This window comes from Hemitrygon akajei, chromosome 6 (genome assembly GCF_048418815.1).
Source record: "Hemitrygon akajei chromosome 6, sHemAka1.3, whole genome shotgun sequence".
Lineage (NCBI taxonomy): Eukaryota > Metazoa > Chordata > Chondrichthyes > Myliobatiformes > Dasyatidae > Hemitrygon > Hemitrygon akajei.
Window position 1 is genome coordinate 175,926,460 of NC_133129.1, and position 21,714 is coordinate 175,948,173.

Below are 21,714 nucleotides of genomic sequence, written 5' to 3' on the forward strand. Positions count from 1 at the left end.
GAACAATCTGCCAACACAAGTGGTAGATGCAAGCTCAATTTCAATGTCTAAGCAAAGTTTGGGCAGGTACATAGTTGGTAGGGGCATGGAGGCTACAGTCCAGGTGCAGGTCAATGGGACTAGGCAGCTTAAATGGTTCAGCATGGACTAGAAGGGCCAACAGGCCTGTTTCTGTGCTGTACTTTTCCATGGGAACTCTGTGAAGCTACAGTTAAGTAAATGGGTGGCTGAGCGATGTAGCTCATTGAGCTGAAGAAGCCTGTTATGCACAGCTTCTCTAAATAAATAAATAAACAAACAAACAAACTCAGAACAGAATTCCCAAGGTATTGATTTTGTATGTTTCATCTTTTTTAATGCTCTTTCATGAAACAAGGGAGACGAGGATGTTGAAGAGCAGGGAAGAATAGTGGTAATTCATACATTCTTTGGGTGGGATGACAGATATCCAGAATCGTACAGACTAAGTCTGTTCTCAAGTTGCAGAAGGCAAGAAGAAACTGACCCTCCTAAAGAACTCAAGTGCAGGTCGTCCCTGCATAACAAAGAGGTTCATTTTTATTTGCAAATGTTCCATAAGTCGATTTTGACCAGAAGTTGAAAAATACACAAAGATCATTCGATATGGTAACCATACCTTCACAGTTTTGAAATTAATGGCAAAAGCAGAATTAGGCCATTGAGTCTGGTCTACCACTCCATTATGGCTGATTTATTATTCCTCTCAACCACATTCTCCTGCCTCCTCCCCATAATCTTTTATGCCCTGACTAATCAAGAACTAATCACCATCTGCTTTAGATCTACCTAAAGATATGGTCTCCACAGCTATCTGTGGCAATGAATTCTATCAATTTACCACACTCTGCCTAAAGAAATTCCTCCTCATCTCTGTACTAAAGGGACATCTCTCTGTTCTGAGGCTGTGGCCTCTGGTCCTAGATCGCACCCTCCCCACCCACTATAGGAAAAATCTTCTCCACATCCACTCTTTGTTTCTATTTAAGGTAGAACTTCTTTTTAACTCAGGAATTCAGTTACAAATACCGGGTATCCAAATCAGTCAGGAAGTTATAGTAAATGAAAATTCAACAAAAAACAACTACAGATGCTGGAAATCTAAACTAAAGGAAAACCCTAACCCTGGAAAGTCTGCAGATGCTGGAAATCCAAAGCAACATACATAAAATGGTGGAGGAACACAGCAGGTCAGGCAGCATCTATGTAAAAGAATGAAGTCGACATTTTGAGCCAAAACATTTCTTCTGGACTGAGAAGGAGGAAAATGCCAGAAGAGAAAGGCCGGGGGGGAGGGGGAAGGAGGTGAGCTGGAAGGTGATTGGTGAAGCCAGGTGGATGGGAAAGGTCAAAGGCTGGAGAAGAAAGAACCGAATAGGAGAGAGGAGTGAACCATAGGAGAAAGGGAAGGCAGAGGGGACCCAGGGGAAGATTGTTGTTGAATTGTAATCCTGCATCATGACAATACCTCTGGGGTTGATGGTTTACCCATTGACTTGCTCTAACAGTGTTATTTTCTTATAGATTACAATATCACTGTATCTTGTGTCAGTCAGTCACCCAATGCCTACTGACCTAACGAAGTCCTGACGAAGGGTCTCGAGCCAAAACGTTGACAGCGCTTCTCCCTGTAGATGCTGCCTGACCTGCTGCGTTCCACCAGCATTTTGTGTGTGTGTTGCCCACTGACCTACCTGGTTTAGATATTAGATTACAGGCCATCTGTGTGTCATGAATGCCCAACTTATGAATACTTGTACATGCTAATGTGTGGCTGGGGCATTGGAGCAGGGGGCAGGGATTCAGATTTCTGGATTATTGGGACCTCTTTTGGGGCAGGTGTGACCTGTACAAAAAGGACAGGTTGCACTTGAATCTGAGGGGGACCAATATCCTGGCAGGGAGGTTTGCTAAGGCTGTTGGAGAGAGTTTAAACTAGAATTTCTGGAAGGTGGGAACAGAACTGTATAGATGGAGGAAGGGGTGGTTGGCTCACAAATAGAGAAAGCTTGTAGACAGTGCAAGAGGGAGGATAGGCAGGTGATAGAGAAGGGATGCGCTCAGACCGATGGTTTGAGATGTGTCTATTTTAATGCAAGGAGTATCATGAACAAAGCGGATGAGCTTAGAGCGTGGATCAGTATTTGGAGCTATAATGTTGTCGCCATTACAGAGACTTGGATGGCTCAAGGGCAGGAATGGTTACATCGAGTGGCAGACTTTAGATGTTTCAGAAAGGACAGAGAGGGAGGCAAAATAGGTGGGGGCATGGCACTGCTGATCAGAGATAGCGTCATGGCTGCAGAAAAGAAGGAAGTCATGGAGGGATTATCTACTGAGTCTCTGTGGGTGGAGGTTAGGAACAGGAAGGTGTTTTTTATAGGCCGCCCAATAGTAACAGGTACATCGAGGAGCGGATAGGGAGACAGATTCTGGAAAGGTGTAATAATAACAGGGTTGTTGTGGTGGGAGATTTTAGTTTCCCCAATATTGACTGACATCTCCCTAGAACAAGGGGTTTAGATGGGGTGAAGTTTGTTAGGTGTGTTCAGGAAGGTTTCCTAACACAATATGTAGATAAGCCTATGAGAGGAGAGGCTGTACTTGATCTGGTATTGGGAAATGAACCCAGTCAGGTGTCAGGTCTCTCAGTGGGAGAGCATTTTGGAGATAGTGATCACAATTCTATCTCCTTTACCATAGCGGTGGAGATGGATAGGAACAGACAAGTTAGGAAAGCATTTAATTGGAGTAAGGGGAAATATGATGCTATCAAGTATGAACTTGGAAGCATAAATTGGGAACAGATGTTCTCAGGGAAATGTACGGCAGAAATGTGGCAAATGTTCAGGGGATATTTGTGTGGAATTCTGCGTAGGTACGTTCCAATGAGACAGGGAAAGGATGGTAGGGTTCAGGAACTGTGGTGTACAAAGACTGTTGAAAATCTAGTCAAGAAGAAAAGCTTACAAAAGGTTCAAAAAATTAGTTGGAGATCTAGAAGATTATAAGTCTACCAGAAAGGAGCTTAAGAATTAAATTAGGATGATGGTAAAAGTGAGAAAAGGGTATGCCCTGGGTGCCGGAGGTCCTTAATAATGGACGCTGTCTTTCTGAAACATCGCTCCCTAAAGATGTCCTTTACTCTTTACACCCACTCTTTACTTCCTGCCAATCAGCCTATCTTCTACCAAGGCTAGCATCTTTCCTGTAATACCATGGGCTCTTTTCTTGTTTAGCAGCCTCATGCACAGCACCTTGTTAAAGGCCTTCTGAAAATCCAAGTAAACAACATTCAATCACTCTCCTTTGCCTATCTTGCTTATTATTTCCTCAAAGAATGCCAACAGATTTGTCAGGCAAGGAAACCATGGTGACTTTGGCCTATTTTATCATGTGCCCCGAATCCTCATCCTTAGTAATTATCTCCAACATCTTCCCAACTACTGAAGTCAGGTTAACTGGCTTCAAAAAAAAAATCTTTTTTTTCTGCTACTCTCCCTTCTTAGAGAGTAGAGTGACATCAAATGATTCATGATCATTACCAGTGCCTCCCAAAAGAGCAGAGAAATTCTCCGTGGTTTACTGGTCACCACCTTGAGTAACATCACTGAAAAAAATCTGTTCACTTTCAAGGCATACTGTGCACAAATTGGCTGCCACATTACCAGGCAATGAAAAGAGCACCTGGGGCTGTCAATGCCAGTGGGATATGAAATGTGATGTGTAGATAATAGTTTTTCATTCATAATGGGATTTTCTGCAATAATTTCTGCAAGTTTTGTTCAAATGAAAGATCGTCAACTGAAACAATGAAGTCAAAGTATGTATATGTCACCAGATTCTCTGAGATTCATTTTCTTGCAGGCATTTACGGGAAAATAAAGAAATACAATAGAATTTATGAAGAATTGTAAATGTCAAAAACTGACACCCAGTGTGCAAAAGAAGATTAATCGTGCAAATAATAAAAAAGTAAACAAATACTACTGAGAACATGAGTTGTAGAGTTCCTGACAATGCATAAATATGTTGTGGACTCAGTTCAGTGTTGAGGTGACATTATCCTTAATGGTTTAAGGATAACTACTCCTGTAGTCGGTAGTGTAGGACCCAAGGCTCCTGTACCCCCTGCCCGATGATAGTAGCGAGGAGAGAGGATGGTCTGGATGGTGAGGATCTCCAATGATCTTGTGGCAGCCCTCCTTGTCCACGTGTTCAATGGTGGGGCAGGCTTTGCCAGTGATGGACTGGGCTTTTTCCATTCCTGGTCATTGGTGCTTTCATACCAGGCCATGATGCAACCAGTCAGGATATTCACCACTGTGCAACTATAGAAGCTTGTCAAGGTTTTAGGTGACATGCCAAATCTATGCAAACTTTTAAGAAAGTCCAGGCACTATTATGCCTTCTTTATGATGGTGCTTATGTGCTTGTCCCAGGGCAGATCCTCTGATAGGCTAATGCCATGGAATTTAAAGTTACTGACCCTCACCACCTCCAAACCTCTAATGAGGACTGGCCTTGACAGGAGACACTAGAGACTGCAGATGCTGGAAACTAGTGCAACAATGTGCTGGAAAAACCCACTGGTCAAGCAGTGGAAGGAAAAAGAATTGTCGACATTTTGGGTCCTGATGCATGGCTGCATCCCAGAACATCAACAATTCCTTTATTCCCAGAGATGTTGCTTGAACTGCTGAGTTCTTACAGATCGCTTATTGAAATGTTAACTCCATTTCTCTTTCTACAGATGCTACTCAGTGTTCTCCATTACTACTTTTTAGTTGAGAGACAGAATTAACAAAAGGATTTATTAAACAAATGACCACACACACAAACACACACACACACACACACACTCACAATCAGCAGTGGAAAGCTTGAGCATTTTCAAGTTCCTGGTAAGGAGTGCACTGCACAGGATCGAGAAAAGCTGCAGAGGGTTGCAAACTCAGCCAGCTCCATCATGGACACTAGTCTCCCCGCCACTGAGGACATCTTCAAAAAAAGGGATGCGTCAAAAAAAGGCAGCATCCATCATTAAGGACCCCCATTACTCAGGACATGCCCTCTTTCTGTTGCTACCATCAGGGAAGAGGTACAGAAGCCTGAAGACACACTCACTCAACACTTTAGGAACAGCTTCTTCCCCTCCGCCATCAGATTTATATCCATATAATATATAATACAATATATGCCAGTAATATTAAACCTGATTCAACAGGTCAGCCAGTAAACTGGGAACCTGCAATGCTCATGGGTTTTACCTGGCTCTGTAAATAAGCATCCTTCTGAGAGACTTATCCTTGAAGCACATTTGCTATTTTATAGTGGATGATTGTTTAATTTCCTTTACTTTATTCCTTCAGCACTAAAAGCTGAGACAAGCTGCATCCAATTAAGCTTCCACAGCAAAGCACCCTGACTTGTTACTATTTGCATTATGTAAATTAAAGCTCTGGCAACTAATTTTCATAATTGATTATTCTATTCATTTTAAACAACTAAGCATCTGTACAGAGACAGTAAAACATCACAGAAATTGTGGAGTCCATTAATTAGCTGTGAATTTTGAATCATTATTAATTAATCTGTTGACTAAAAGAGAAATTAGCTGGATGATTTACTTTTGGTTCCACTTTCATTCAGTCATGCCCATCAAATCGATTGTGGCTGAATTCAAAATGCATCGCAGTGCAAACTCTGCGGGGTCCTAATGCTCCTCCTTCCTTCTCTTTGCACTTGCTCCTCGATCCTGATCTCCTGGATTTGACAGTGGGGTTTGACTGTGCTTTAATTAATTTCACCTACCCTATTCTTTTGATCTCTGTTGATTAACTATGAAAATGGACAAGGGAGATGAGGTCAGAGTACTGACATGGATTGAAAATTGGCTGGCTGACAGGAAACAAAGAGTAGTGATTAAAGGGTCCCTTTCAGAATGGCAGGCTCTGACCAGTGGGGTACCGCAAGGTTCGGTGCTGGGACCGCAGCTGTTTACGATATACATTAATGATTTAGATGAAGGGATTAAAAGTAACATTAGCAAATTTGCTGATGACACAAAGCTGGGTGGCAGTGTGAAACGTCAGGAGGATGTTATGAGAATGCAGGGTGACTTGGACAGGTTGGGTGAGTGGGCAAGTGTTTGGCAGATGCAGTTTAATGTGGATAAGTGTGAGGTTATCCACTTTGGTGGCAAGAACAGGAAGGCAGATTACTATCTAAATGGAGTCAAGTTAGGAAAAGGGGAAGTACAACGAGATCTAGGTGTTCTTGTACATCAGTTAATGAAAGCAAGCCTGCAGGTACAGCAGGCAGTGAAGAAAGCTAATGGCATGATGGCTTTTATAACAAGAGGAATTGAGTATAGGAGTAAAGAGGTCCTTCTGCAGCTGTACAGGGCCCTAGTGAGACCCCACCTGGAGTATTGTGTGCAGTTTTGGTCTCCAAATTTGAGGAAGGATATTCTTGCTATTGAGGGAGTGCAGCGTAGGTTCATAAGGTTAATTCCCGGAATGGCAGGACTGTCATATGTTGAAAGATTGGAGCGACTGGGCTTGTATACACTGGAATTTAGAAGGATGAGAGGGGATCTGATTGAAACATATAAGATTATTAAGGGATTGGACACACTGGAGGCAGGAAGCATGTTCCTGCTGATGGGTGAGTCCAGAACTAGAGGCCAAAGTTTAAGAATAAGGGGTAGGCCATTTAGAACAGAGATGCGGAAAAACTTTTTCACCCAGAGAGTGGTGGATATGTGGAATGCTCTGCCCCAGAAGGCAATGGAGGCCAAGTCTCTGGATGCATTCAAGAGAGAATTAGATAGAGCTCTTATAGATAGCAGGGTCAAGGGATATGGGGAGAGGGCAGGAACGGGGTACTGATTGTGTATGATCAGCCATGATCACAGTGAATGGCGGTGCTGGCTAGAAGGGCCAAATGGCCTACTCCTGCACCTACTGTCCATTGTCTATTGTCTTAACTGATGGCCCAGTTTTAACCAAAGGCCACATTGTCTACTTAGGGAGTTTACTGTTGTGTTCATCAGTGCTGTCTACCTCACCCCTGCCCCCACTCCCAGCCATCCCAGAGGGCACTGGGAAAGCTTTACAGCATCAACACTATCTACAAAACAAGCAATTCAATCATGTTATTTATAGAGACTACTTTTTGTTGTCTTTTATTGTATTCTTTATGCTTATTATGTTTTTATGCAGCATCAGATCCAGAGAGAGAATCACTGTATTCTCCTTTACGCTTGAGTACTGAAGAATGACAATAAACAATCTTGAATCTAGAACTGACTTCTGCTGATCTTCAGATTAACCACCCATTATTGACCCACTATACTTCGATGGCTCCTTGTTGGATATCCTTCGCAAATCTTCTTCAAATCACTCCTGCACTGTATCTACTCTCTCTCTCTCTCTCTCTAGAAGTGGGTCCAAAGACCTTCAATAACCCTCTGCTCAACTTCTCAAATCACCAGCATCTGCCACATCTCCAAGTTCCATTCCTCTACAAGCATTTTCAGCTTATTCTATAACACACTGGTTGAGGGGGTGATAAAGACCATGGAAAGGTATGTCTGGGGGTTGGAGACACTGGCAAACTATCTGAAGGGGTGATGATACTGGAACACTGTGTCTGAAGGGGTGGGGTCACTGGAACACACTGTCTGAAGGGGTGCGGACACTGGAACACACTGTCTAAGTGGGTGACAGAGACACTGGAACTGTCTGAGGGTGTGGTATTAACACTGGAACACACTACCCTGATGGAGTGGCAGAGACTTTGGAAAACACTGTCCCTGAGCATGGTGGAGGGAGGGAACTTCACAACGTTTAGGAAGCTTCTATCAGAGGTGAGCAAGGGAGAGAAGATTGTAGACCATGTGCTTGTAAATGGGAGTGTGATGATCAGCACAGTGACAAAACACTAAGGGACCTGCTTCCTTGTTGGACCATTCCATAACCAGATCATCACCTGCCAGTTCCACGCCCAACTTCCTTTAACCTCTCTGATCATGCACAACTCGAGGCTGGAAATAGAACACAGACCAAAAGAGCACAGGAACAGGCCACAGTATTTTGCCATACCAATGAAATTTGTAATAGAATGTCAAACTAAATTAATCTTTTTGCCTACACAATCTCCATATCTCTCCATTTGCATCACATTCTAACATCAATTACAGGTCCCTCATGTTTCTGCCTCTACCACTACCCCAGACAGCACATTGCAGGCACCCACCACTCGCTGTGTAAAAACCTGCCCTTACATCTCCTTTGAAATTAATCAGATTCAGGTTTAATATCACCAGCATATGTTATCATTTGTTGTCTTTGCGGCAGCAGCACATTGCAATACATAACAACAGAGAAAAAAGTGAATTACTGTAAATATAATAGTTAAATTAAATAAGTAGTGCAAAAATAGAAATAAAAAATTAATGAGGTGGTTTTCATGCATTCAATCTCCATTCAGAAATCTGGTGGCAGAGGGGAAGAAGCTGTTCCTGAAAATATGAGTGTGTGCCTGCAGGCTCCTGTACCTCTTTCATGATGGTAGCAATGAGAAGAGGGCATTCCCTAGGTGATGGGGACCTTAATGATGGCTGCTGCCTTTTTGAGGCATCAGTTCTTGAAGATGTCCTGGATACTATGGAGACCAATGCTTTTGATGGAGCTGGCTGAGTTTACAACTCTCTGGAGCTTACTTCGGTGCAGCAGTTAAACTGCTCTCCACACTACCCCCACTCACCTCTGGTACTAGACACTTCAACCCAATAATCTAAACTGAACGTGACTGTGACTGGCGCTGTTTCCCTGCTCGTCTGGCCCATGCACTCTATAACAACTCGAATCACAGCACTGCCTTCCAACATCTCCCTGCAGCTCATTGCTCTGCCTCCATCAAATCCAGAGACAGTCCACAACGGCCCCGCCTTATGGCCAGCGAAGATCTGCCAGTATGGTCCCAGACAACACTGGGGGAGTTTCTCAAGGCACTATCCTCTGGCCAATTTTCATCACTTACTTCATCAATAACATTCCATAAATTCGGATTGTGGGTGTTTCACTGACGACTGCCAATGCCTTTCACATCTCCTCAGCAAATGAATCTGCCCAGTCCGCAGACAGCTCACCTAACCATTCACAATCAGAATCAGCTTTATTACATTCACCTGATACATTAGTCGTGAAATATGTTATTTTGCAGCAGAAGTGTATTGCACTGTGCTGTAAGTAAATATATAGTATAAGTAAATTATTGTCAAAAAATGCTATAAGTTACAATAAGAAATATAAAATATAAATAGGCAGTGCTAAAAGAGAGCATTTGAGCATCATGAGATGGTGTTATAAATCTGATAGTGGAGATGAAGAAGCTCTTCCTAAAACACTGAGTATGTGTCTTCAGTCTCCTGATGATAGTAAAAAGAAGAGAGCATGTTCTGATTATCTGGTAAGGACAAGTAACATACAGGCCATAAATGAAACAAATTACCATCTCCAGTAATAGAGAATTTAACCACCTACCCTAGACGAGTTTATTCAATGCTTCACACTCTCATCACACAGACAGCTCAGATTCTCTTTATTTACTCCAGTGAAATCTGTTCAGAGTTTGGACCACTATATTAAACCAGTTCCAAAAAAACACTCCATGTTTTCCCCTCAAATGAAAAGTAGTCTTTCCAGTTGAAGTTCTACTTCGAGTCCAGCTTTAAAGGTACTCGCCCTCATCTGAGTCAAGAAGCAAAACTCTGCAGATGCTGAAAAATCTGAAATAAAATCAGCAAATGTTTGAGACACTTACCATTTCCCTGATATGCCCTGGAATACGTTCCCGCAGGAAAGGAGCTGAATTGTTGCTCAAAGATTTTGTAAGTGGTTTCCAATATCCAACCAATTTGAAAATCTGAGTCAATATCAAATTACTTTCCCCATGTAAATTAGCAGTAAAGGCACAAGTAAACCTGATCTTCTGGTTTGTTCAGTTATAAGGCAGATCTGTTAGGCTATACTATTAAACTAGGCGCTACAGGCGAACGTCACTGCTCTGTCAATGAAGGCATTTCTGCAGATTGTAACTGACACCTACGAATTCTAAATCCAGGTACAGGAAGATGGATCTTTTACTTAACTAAAAAAATGTTTATTCATATTGTTAAAAATTATTTACAAGAATAAACCATGCAATGCCTTATTGCTACATTCATAGGCTATGCACCAAGTAGCATTCTATTGCATTTCTTAAAACTAATAGCACTGCCGCCACTTGCATGGCCCTTTGGGGTGGTACACTACTACAATAATCGAGGAGCTTACTCACCCAACCCATCCCCTCCCTCTCCCTGTCCAGTAATGGAAGGACACTATAATGTGGCCCCCCCCCCACACCCTGAGCCCTTGCTGTGGCTGCACCGAGCTTCTGTGCTTCCCTCAGCATGTACTCCTGCAGCCTGGAGCGTGCCAGTCGGCAGCGTTCCTCCGCAGACATCTCAATGTGCTGGCAGACCAACAAGTTTCCAGCAGATCGAAGGATGTCTTTCACCGAGCCGATCTCCCAGCAGCAAATGATGACAGTCTCTGGGTTTGTCCCTGGGAACAGCCCGCAAATCTATCACACGGCTGCAAATATGAGTCAGAGAAACAATCTTGCACTTCTGCTTGCTGAGGATAGGTTTGGACATGTACTTCATCATAAACAAGCACTGAAAACATCACATTAAATTTGCAATGCTGAAATTACATTTTAAGTCTCTTGGGTTCAGTTATCATTTGTCCCCTACACAGCAATTTTGAATCAGGTGGCTGAATAAAACAAATTAACATTAACGTCTCAGATACACGTATTGGTCAATCTCCCGTGATATTGCTTCCTATCCTGGCTGACCTATCCTCTGAGGGAGTGGTGGGTTAACTGCAGAGCTCACATATATCCAGAGTCTATCACATATCTGCCACAAGCCAGGCCACACAGATTTTAAGAGCTATGAAATAATTTTCGACTGACTGTGTCAATGTGTCAGGGGAGAAACGGTAGAAAACAGAGTGTTGAGAAAGCTAGTCAAGATATCAGTCAGGTATCTCTCACCCCGGATACCACATGATATCTAGAGTTAATAGCAAGGACAGCCAAGATAGTACAAAAGCAAGAACTGTTTTGTGAGTGGCACAGATTCCTTCTTGACCATAGCCAATATAGAACATAGAACATTACAGAACAGCACAGGCCCTTCAGCCCATGATTTGTGCTTACCCTTTAGCCTACTCTAAGATCAATCTAACCCTTCTCTCGAATATAACCCTCTATTTTTCTATCATCCATGTGCTGATCTAGACATTTTTTAAATGCCCCTAATGTATCTGACTCTACCACCACCCCTTGCAAGGCGCTCCATGCTCTCGCCACTTTCTATGTAAAAAAACTTACCTCTGATGTCTTATATTTTCTTCTAATCACCTTAAAATTATGCCCTTCGTATTAGCTATTTCCTCCCTGGGTACAAGTCTTTGGCTAGTCACTCAATCTACACCCAGTGGCCACTTTATTAGATACATATGCTCGTTAATGCAAATATCCAATCAGCAAATCATATGGCAGAAACTAAATGTATAAAAGTATGCAGACATGGTCAAGAGGTTGTTCAGACCAAACATCAGAATAGGAAGAGATGAGATCTAAGTGACTTTGGCCATGGAATGACTGTTTGTGCCAGACAGGGTGATCTCAGTATCTCAGAAACTGCTGACCTCCTGGGATTTTCATGCACAACGGTCTCTCAAGTTTACAGAGAATGGTGTTAAAAACAAAACAAAAAAATCTAGTGAGCAGCAGTTCTGTTAGCTCTGTGGGCAAAAACACTTTGTTAATGAGAAAGGTCAGAGGGGAATGGCCAGACTTTTCAAGCTGACAGGAAAGTGACAGTAACTCCAATGATCACGTGGCACAGTAGTGTACTGGTTAGCACAGCGCTTTACAGTACCAACGAGCTGGATTCAAATCTCACCACTGCCTATAAGGAGTTTGTATGTTCTCCCTATGACTAAGTAGGTTTCCTCTAGGTGCTCCAGTTTCCTGCCACAGTCTAAAGAAGTACTGACTGGTAGGTTAATCGGTTGTTGTAAATTGTCCCGTGATTAGGTTAAGATTAAATTGGGATTTGCTGGGCAGCGCAGCTCGAAGAGCTGGAAGGACCTATTCTGCTTGTATCTCAATAAATAAATAAAAAGAGGACCTCTGAACTGACAACACACTGAATAGGTGACAGCAGCAGAAGACCAGGAATATACAGAAGGTGCCTATTACAATGGCCACTCAGTTTATGCTTCTTATCATCTTGTACATCTCCATTGAATCACCTCTCATCAGACAGTAGTTGCCTGGTTAAATCTGCCTAAGTAAATAGCCACAGTTGTGTGTACATGTTTGATTGCAAGCAGCATGGTCTTACTGATGAAACAGAACCTGTCAGTCACAGTGTCTCATTGATTTCTTTTCACCAAGGCGGTTTGCTAATAGACATTGGAAACCATTTACAAAGTGTCTGGACAACAGAATCATGGGAGAACAATCCCTCGAACTGAAAACCCACGCAAAACCTTCATTTTCTTTTCATGTTACCGTGAATATTTTTGTTTTTGCAACTGACTTCCCCCCTCACTCTTTGACATTGCACACTACTGACCAGCCTGACCAACACATGGAAACATGTCGGTCTGTCTGTAGAAGCATTCTGAAGGAAAATGAAATGTAAATTCTGCATGGTTGGCCTTTTATTCCCAGTGTGAAAGGGGCAATAAAAAAAACAACTATTTTCATGAAAGCTTTTGGAGATGGTTTCAGTTTTGATTGGTTAAAACAGAAAAGTTAAAACTCTAATTAATCTCAATGCCTGAATGTTCTTCAGAGACACAATGCCAAAGTTTTGGAACTAACTAGATGACATGTCCCCTCAAGCAGGGTGATGGTGAATGGGAACACACCATCGGGAAAAGGAAACTGGGAGAACACATGCCAGTCCTCATCGTGGGACCAGCAGTGGAACGAGCGAGCAGCTTTGAGTCCCTTGGCATCAACATCACAGAAAATCGATCCCGGGCCCAGCACATCGATGCATTCAGAAAGAGTACACATTAGTTACTCTACTTCTTGAGGAATCTGAGGAAATTCGGTAAGTCACCAACAACTCTTGGAAGAAATGTGATCCAAGTGCCTTTGACCATGGAATGATTGTAGGTGCCAGATGAGGTGGTCTGAGTATCTCAGAAACTGCTGATCTTCTGGGATTTTCACACATACTAGTCTCTAGAGCTTATGGCGAATGGTGCAAAAAAACAAATAAAGATCCAGTGAGTGGCTGTCCTGTGGGCAAAATGCTTTGTTAATTAAAGAGGTCAGAGGAGAATGGCCAGACTGGTTCAAGCTGACAGTAACCCAAATAACCATGCATTATAGAGAAGAGCATCTCTGAACACACACGTCGAAACTTGAAGCAGCAGAAGACCATGAAGACGCCAGAATAAAAAGCTGGTGAGGGGAAGGGGATAGCTAGAAGCTGAAAGGTGAAGCCGGCCAGGTGGAAAGGTAAAGGGCTGGAGAAGAAGGAATCTGATAGGAGAGGAGAGTGGACCATAGGAGAAATGGAAGGTGGAGGGGACCCTGTGGGTGGCCTCATCGTGTCACAAGAGGCGGCCATGGACTGACATGTTGGAATGGGAATGGGAATCGGAATTAAAATGTTGGCCCACTGAAAGGTTCCGCTTTTGGTGGATGGAGCAGAAGTGACAATTTACATCAGGTCTCACCAATCTAGAGGAGCTCGCATCAGGAAAACCGGACACAACAGGCAGCTCCAGCAGATTTGCAGGTGAAGTGTCGCCTCACAAAAACTCCGGGCCTATAGAAATGATCATCTTCTTATTGTGGAGATAAAGGAGGATTCCAAGGAGGAGGAGGCCCTCTGTTGATGGGGGTTGACCATGGACGTTGCATCCCAGGTGTCCATGCCAGGGCAGTACGACATGGAGAGCAAGCAGTTGCCCATGTAGCAGGCTTCCCCTCTCCACACAGCTGATGCATCAAAGAGAATGCCAGAGACTGATACAATCTGGCACCAGCACTGTCGCAGGATTTACCAGTCAGTGTTGAACTCAAAGTAGGACTGCCTTAGGGATCCAGCTCCAGATTTTTCCTCAGGATTAACTCCTGAAGCCTTCCCCATGAGTTGAGTATGGCTGCAAGGCAGCAAAGATTTGAGACAGGAGCTTTCGTTCTCAAACCATCGCTGATGACCCCCATCTGCGCCAAGCGACCGGTTTTAATGCACCGGCAACCCGCCTTTGCCCCCTCTCCTGCCAGTGACAATGATTCCAGTGCAGTTAGTAGCTAAGCCACACAAGAAAGCCAGAAGTTGGACTTAGTTGTCAGAGATTATTTGAGATACACACCATTGGAAACATTTACTAGGTAATGGGAGCTTGCCCCCACTATTCCCCCCACCCTATCGCCGGTTATAATAACCTTAAAGGAGGATTAAAATCTAATAAAAAGGCAACAAAAAAACAATGTTCAGAATGGAATTAAATTCAAAGGAATATTTAAGGTTAAGCCAATAATGGGACTAAATACAAAATGCATTTTCTGCACTAGATAAGACACAACTCTGCAAACAAACCAGGTAACTAAACGCCAAAGAGAACTAACATAAACTAGGTTATTTGTTCAAGATGTTGACTGCATAACACCTTTACAATGCCAGCGACTCAGGTTCAAATCCAGCCGTTGTCTTCAATGTGTTTGCACATTATCCCCAACACCCTGTGGTTTCCTCCCACGTTCCAAAGACATACGGATTAGTAGGTTAATTGGTCATGTGGATGTCACTGGGTGGTGCCGGTTCACTGGGCCAGAAGATCCTATTACCATGCTGTTCAGTACTGTTCTAAAGTCTTAGGGACCCTTGACTTTTTAAATGGTTTCAGATGGCTTCCACAGAGCTCTGATCTCAACATCATCAAGGCTGTCTGGCATTACCTGGAAAGACAGAAGCAAGCAGGACAGCCAAAGAATATAGAACTGTACAGAAGCTGTGTCAAGATGCTTGGAACAACCTACCAACCGGTTTTCTTGTAAAGGTGCGTGAAGGTATAACTAAGGGAATTGATGCAGTTTTAAAGGCAAAGGGTGGGCACACCAAATATTGACTTGATTCAGGTTTTACTATTTACTGCACTTTATGGTAAATTTTTTGATATTTAGAGATGTTTCATTTCATTATTTTGAAAGCATCTTCATTTTACATATGTCTACGACCTTTGCACTGTACTGTATCTCTAAATAAAGTGTATTTTAATTCTGCAGCTACTAGAAAATTAATTAACAAATTATATATACAGTATATGAATTTATATGTGTGAATGTGTAATATATATACATACACACAGATTCATATTATATTTAAATGTGTATATAAATTCTCTCGTGGCTTCACTGTTGCTGAACAAATCACATGTGGAGAACAGTCAGAGTACAGGACCGTGATAGGATATTCGATTCCGTGGTGCAGCAACAACAACCTCTCACTCAATGTCAGTCAAACTAAAGAGCTGATTGTTGACTTCAGGAAGGGGAAGAAGTGCAAACATGTGAACGTGCATCAGTCTACCTGTAGGGGTTGGGGTCAACAGTGGAGAAAGTTAGCAGCTCCAAATTCCTGGGCGTTAACATATCAGATAAGCTGTCCTGGGCCCGGCAAATAGATGCAATCACAAGGAAGGTGTGCCAGTGTCTTTACCTTCTAAGGAGGTTTGGGTTGTCAATGACTGATTTCTGCTGAAGTCCTGTTGAAAGTGTCCTGACCAGTTGCAATCATGGTCTGGTATGACAATTCATAAGTGTAGCAATGTTGGCTGAGAGCTTCAAGTTTCTATGGATGAACATCACCAATAGCCGATTCTGTTCCAACTACATTGAGGTCGCAGCCAAGAATGCTCACCAGCTCCTCTCCTTCCTCAGGAAACTAAAGAAATTTGGCCTGTCCCTGTCAACTTTTACCAATTCTTATCAATGCACTATAGAGAGCATTCTGTATAGTTGCATAACAGCCTGGTAATGGCTGTCATAGGTGATGGCAAGTCATAGACACAGCTCAGCACATCACAGAAACCAACCTCCTGTCTCTTCTCTCTTCTCACCTCAAGCAGAAGATTTAAAAGCCTATACCATCAGGCTCAAAGACAGCTTCTGTCCTAGTGTTATCAAATTCCTGAATGGATCCCTTGTACAATACACTTTACACTGCACGCTGTCGGAGCAGCGCTGCCAGGATAATCAAGGACAAGACCCACCCAGCCAACACATTTTTTGTCCCACTTCCCTCCGGGAGAAGCTTCAGGAGCTTGAAGATTCGTACAGCCAGATTTGGGAACAGCTTCTTTCCTACTGTGATAAGACTGCTGAACAGATCCTGGCCTGGATCTGGACTTGATGCGCCATCAATAACTCTGGGAGACTGGAAGTGAACGATAGGCTTCTATTAACAGCGAAACGGGAGCACGACATGTTGAAGACTGAGGGAGGAGCAGTGCCCAAATCGCCTTTATACAGGGGTCTGTGGGAGGAGCCACAGGAGCAGTCAGCAGAGGGGTGTGTCCAGACAGGTATACATAGTTTACCACAGGACCGTACCTTCCAAATATCTGGACCTGACTTGCACTACCTTACTTTCCCATTTCTATTTTCTAATTATGATTTATAATTTAAATTTTTATTATATTTACTTTGATTTGTACTTAAGGGAGCATGAAGCGCAGAAACAAATATCACTGTGATGATTGTAGACTCTAGTATCAATTGTTTGGTGACAATAAAGTATAAAAGTAAAGTGTAAAACTATAATAAGGTGGCCTCTCCACCTCACAATCTATGTCAATATTATCTTGCAATTTATCATTTACCTGCACTGCATTTTCTCGGTAGCTTTTACACTTTATTCTTCTTTTTCATTTTTCAATATTTTTATTGATTTTCCAATAAAGAATATACAAATCAGAGGAGGAGTTTAGCAAACAGATAATATAAAAGACATATAAACAGCAATAATAAAAACAGGAAGTATATAATGTCAAAATCAAATAGGTAAAATATTATGCTGTTATATATACAATGGTCAAAAAAAACTACAACTCCTCATAGCAATCATAAAAAAAAGATTGGAAATTTTATTGATAAAAGAAAAAAAGACCCCACTAACTAAACTGAAACAAAAAAAAGAGAAAGAAAAAAAGAAAGAAAAAGAAAAAAGGAAAAGTAAGAAAGATTGGGCAGTCCAATTGAGGATAAAAAATTTTAAAAAGAGAGAGAACAAAAACATCCTTCCAGTCATCTCCAAACCTTCATGGACCTACACTTTATTCTGCATTGTTATTGTTTTACCCGATTCTAGCTCAATGCACTGTGTAATGATTTGATCTGTATGCGAACAGAATGCAAGACAAGTGCTGTATCTTGGTACCTGTGACAGTAATAATCCAATATCTATACTAACCTAAGAAGCTGCAGAGAGTCATTGACTCAGCACGATACAACATGGGCACATCCCTCCCTACCATCGGTAATTTTTATAGGTTGTTTCTGTGTGCCACACAGCGGCGACCACTTATATTTTTTCAAGTGGTTGTCTTGGACAGAAGATTCTCTGAGTGGTCGCCCACGTCCTTCTCACAGCGCAATATTTTTTTTACGAGGCCGGGTTGCAAGCTCGACACTCAACCCGGCACGGATGGAAAGCGTGTCCGGGAGCGGCCCGACTGGATTCAAACTCAGGAACCTTCGCTCCAGAGTCTGGCGCTGATGTTACTGTGCTGGTAGGCCAATATTTATAAGTAGTCGTGGTAAAAGGCAACAACCATGATCAAAGACCACCCCCACTATGCCATTTTCTCCAAGCTATCATCAGACAGTGGGTGGCCGGGTGGAGATACGTTTCCACTAAAGGAGGTGCAAGACACACCTTCCCTCCACTAGCCTGCAGGTCACCCTTGGGCAAGGTGTAGCACCTGCTTAGCTTCCCCCCTACCCCGATCAGGGTTCTGTGAAGCCACAGAAGCAGGTGGTGGATGTTCGTATGAACAGCTGTTGCATATCACCAGCCTGGTTGTGAGACCACTGCTCCACGCAGACAATCTCTGAAGAGTATTGATAATGGCTGGGGTCACCCGTCTTGCAGAGACACTGCCCAGAGGAAGGAAATGGCAAACAACTTCTGCAGAAAAATTTGCCAAGAGCAATTATGGCCATGGAAAGACCATGATCACCCACGTCATAAGACACGGCACATTATGAATGAACAAACCATCAAACAGGAAGTACAAAAGCTTGAAGCCCCTCACCACAACATTCAAGAACAGGTACCCTTCAATTCCTGAACCAACCAGCACGGCCCCAATTACAAGGGTTTAGCAACACCATGACCACTGAGAAATGGATTGCACTCATATTCTGTTCTAGAAGCATACTTTCCTTCAAAAATGGTGCTCAGTTTATGTTTTCCTTGTGAATGCTGGTTATCTGATGCTGCAGCATGTAAAATTTTTATTGCATCTGCGCACATCTACTTGTGCACATGACAATAAACTTGACTTTGACTTCAAATTCTGCAGCGACAACTCACAGTTATAGAACTAATTTGCCAGACCATTAACGTGACATTCTGTTAATACATGTATTTTTTTTCCACAGGATGCAGGAGCTGTCGACCAGACCAGCATTTATTGCCCATCAGTAATTTCCTTGAGCTAAGTTGCTTCTTGATCCATTTCAACATAACTTTTTAAAACCTCAACCATGTGACATAAGTACATAACCCAAGAGATGTTCCAAGTTCAAAGTAAAATTTATTATCAGAGTACAGTACATACATGTCACTACATTCAACCCTGAGATTCTTTTCCTGCAGGCATACTCAGCAAATCTATAGAAGAGTAACTGTAAACATCAGAAAATGTTATCTGTAAACAGTGCAAATACAGAAATGAGTAAATAGCAATACATAATGAGCATGAAATAACAAGATAAGAGAGTCTTTAAATGAGTGTAGCTATCGCCTTTTATTCAAGAGCCTGAAGGTTGAGGGGTAATAACTGTTCCTGAACCTGGTGGTGTGAGTCCTGAAGCTCCGGTACCATCTTCCTGATGGCAGCAGCGAGAAAAGAGCATGGCCAAGGTGGTGGTGAGGATCTTTGATGATGGATGCTGCTTTTCTACGGCAACATTTCATATAGATGTGCTCAGTCGTTGGGAGGGTTTTACCCGTGATGTACTGGGCTGAATTTGCTGCCTTTTGTAGGATTTTCTGCCCAAAGGCATTGGTGTTCCCATACCAGGAAGTAATGCAACCAGTCAGCACACTTTCCACCACACATCAATAGATGTTTGCCAAGGTTTCGATGACATGCCAAGTATCTGCAGGCTCCTGAGGAAGTAGAGGCACCATTGTGCTTCCTTCACAATAATATTTATATGATGGGCCCTGGACTGGTCCCCTGAGATACGGACACCCAGAAATTTCAAGTTACTGACCCTCTCCACCTCTGATCCACCAATGATTACTGGCTCAGGCACCTTTGGTTTCTCTCTCCTAAAGCTGAGAAACAGTTCCTTGGTTTTATTGACATTGAGTGCAAGGTTATTGTTATTGTATCAGTCAGCCGCTGTTATACACTAGCACAGTTTAGTTCAGAAAATCTGTTTCATAACTGAGAGTTTTGCTCTTCCTACAGGAGTTCCCCTCGTGCCTCCAGAGATGAAATGTTACTCTCGAGTAAACATCTTACTTACATTTGTTCACATTATCCTGTGGCATCCTGCTCTACCATTCAATAAAGTTTCATATTTCATAACAACATAGAAGCACGTAGAAAAGGACAGCACAGACCCTTCAGCCCACAGTATTGTGCTAACCCATAAAAACCAATTCCACAATCAATCCAACCCTTCCCTCCTACACAGACCAGAGCCCTCCATTTTCCTTTCACCCATGCACCTAAGAGTCTCTTAAAAGTCCCTAACGTATCTGTCTCTACCACCACCTCAGACAATGCATTCCAGGCACATACCCTGTGCAAAGGTTCAAGCTGAAGTTTAATTATCTTTCAACCAAACATGAAAACTGCCAAATGGAACAGCGTTGCTCCAGGGCCAAGGTGCAAAACACAGTACCAACAGTCATACACAGCACAAAGCACTTATAGGATAGCAGTAAAGACACAGTCACCCAAAAAAAATATATAGCCCAAGTCCCTGCGTGACATGTCCTGTAAATTAATGGTGCATGGCTGCTGTTGGCAAGAGCAAGCAGTTCTCAGCAGCAGGCAGGTGAACGTATGCACACATGTAATCCAGCTTGTCTTTCACTGAGTGAATACTAGAGGGCAGCACCAGTGGAAGAGGCCAGTCCCCAATTCAGCTTAGATGTCATATGCCACACCGCTGCCGGCGTCTCCCTTCCTAGACTGCTGCAACAGGCTTGAGGCCTAGACTTCATGCAACTCAGACCATGCAGGTCCCCCGCCATCAGTCTCCCCAATAAACCATTCAACTGAACCAGACTTACAATATATTAGATTACCAATGTCCAAAAGGGACTTACAACCATAAGAAAAATGTGCAAGATAATCATTTGCTCTGAGACTCTGTGCAATGACTCCAATGCCTCTCTGAAGGAGGCAGCAACGTGGTCTGCACCAATTCCAGCTCCTCCGCCAAACATGCAGCTTACAGATGGGGTAAACTTGCAGTATTTGATGTTTTTCATGTCCAGCCCTGTGTTGTGACCATAAAAAAGATGTTTAAAAATGACAAAGACACCTTTGGTTGGCCCCGGAGAGGGTTTTGCGTCTGAGCACCTCACCGCCTTACTGGAAGTCGGAAACAAAACCTACCTGTGATACCTCCACTCACCTTAAACAGGGGTTCCCAACTTCTTTAATGTCACAGAGCCATACCATTAACCAAAAGGTCCATGGACCTGAAGTTGGGGACCCCTGCTTTAAACAGATGTCTTTTGGTATTATAGACAATAGACAATAGGTGCAGAAGTAGACCATTCGGCCCTTCGAGCCATTCGAGAATGAGCCATCTCATTCTGAGATCATGACTGATCATCTACTATCAATACCCGGTTCCTGCCTTGTCCCCATATCCCTTGATTCCCCTATCCATAAGATACCGATCTAGCTCCTTCTTGAAAGCATCCAGAGAAATGGCCTCCACTACCTTCTGAGGCAGTGCATTCCAGACCCCCACAACTCTCTGGGAGAAGAAGTTTTTCCTTAACTCTGTCCTAAATGACCTACCCCTTATTCTCAAACCATGCCCTCTGGTACTGGACTCTCCCAGCATCTAGAACATATTTCCTGTCTCTATCTTGTCCAATCCCTTAATAATCTTATATGTTGCAATCAGATCCCCTCTCAATCTCCTTAATTCCAGCGTGTACAAGCCCAGTCTCTCTAACCTCTCTGCGTAAGACAGTCCGGACATCCCAGGAATTAACCTCGTGAATCTACGCTGCACTTCCTCTACAGCCAGGATGTCCTTCCTTAACCCTGGAGACCAAAACTGTACACAATACTCCAGGTGTGGTCTCACCAGGGCCCTGTACAAATGCAAAAGGAT

The 21,714-nt window shown here is 42.9% G+C and overlaps 1 protein-coding gene across 2 annotated transcripts in view; it reads right to left on the minus strand.

Moving 5' to 3' along the window:
* The window catches only part of shank2b (SH3 and multiple ankyrin repeat domains 2b), a 1,185,964-nt gene that overhangs the window by 967,443 nt on the left and 196,807 nt on the right, over positions 1-21,714 (minus strand). The window contains exon 1 of one of the 2 annotated variants that reach the window (XM_073049805.1): positions 9,850-9,874. The exons of the other annotated variant lie outside the window; for it this stretch is intronic. The gene's annotated coding sequence lies outside the window, so the exon portion shown is untranslated. Of the gene's footprint in view, positions 1-9,849; positions 9,875-21,714 lie in introns of those variants that run through there. 2 annotated transcript variants of the gene reach the window in all.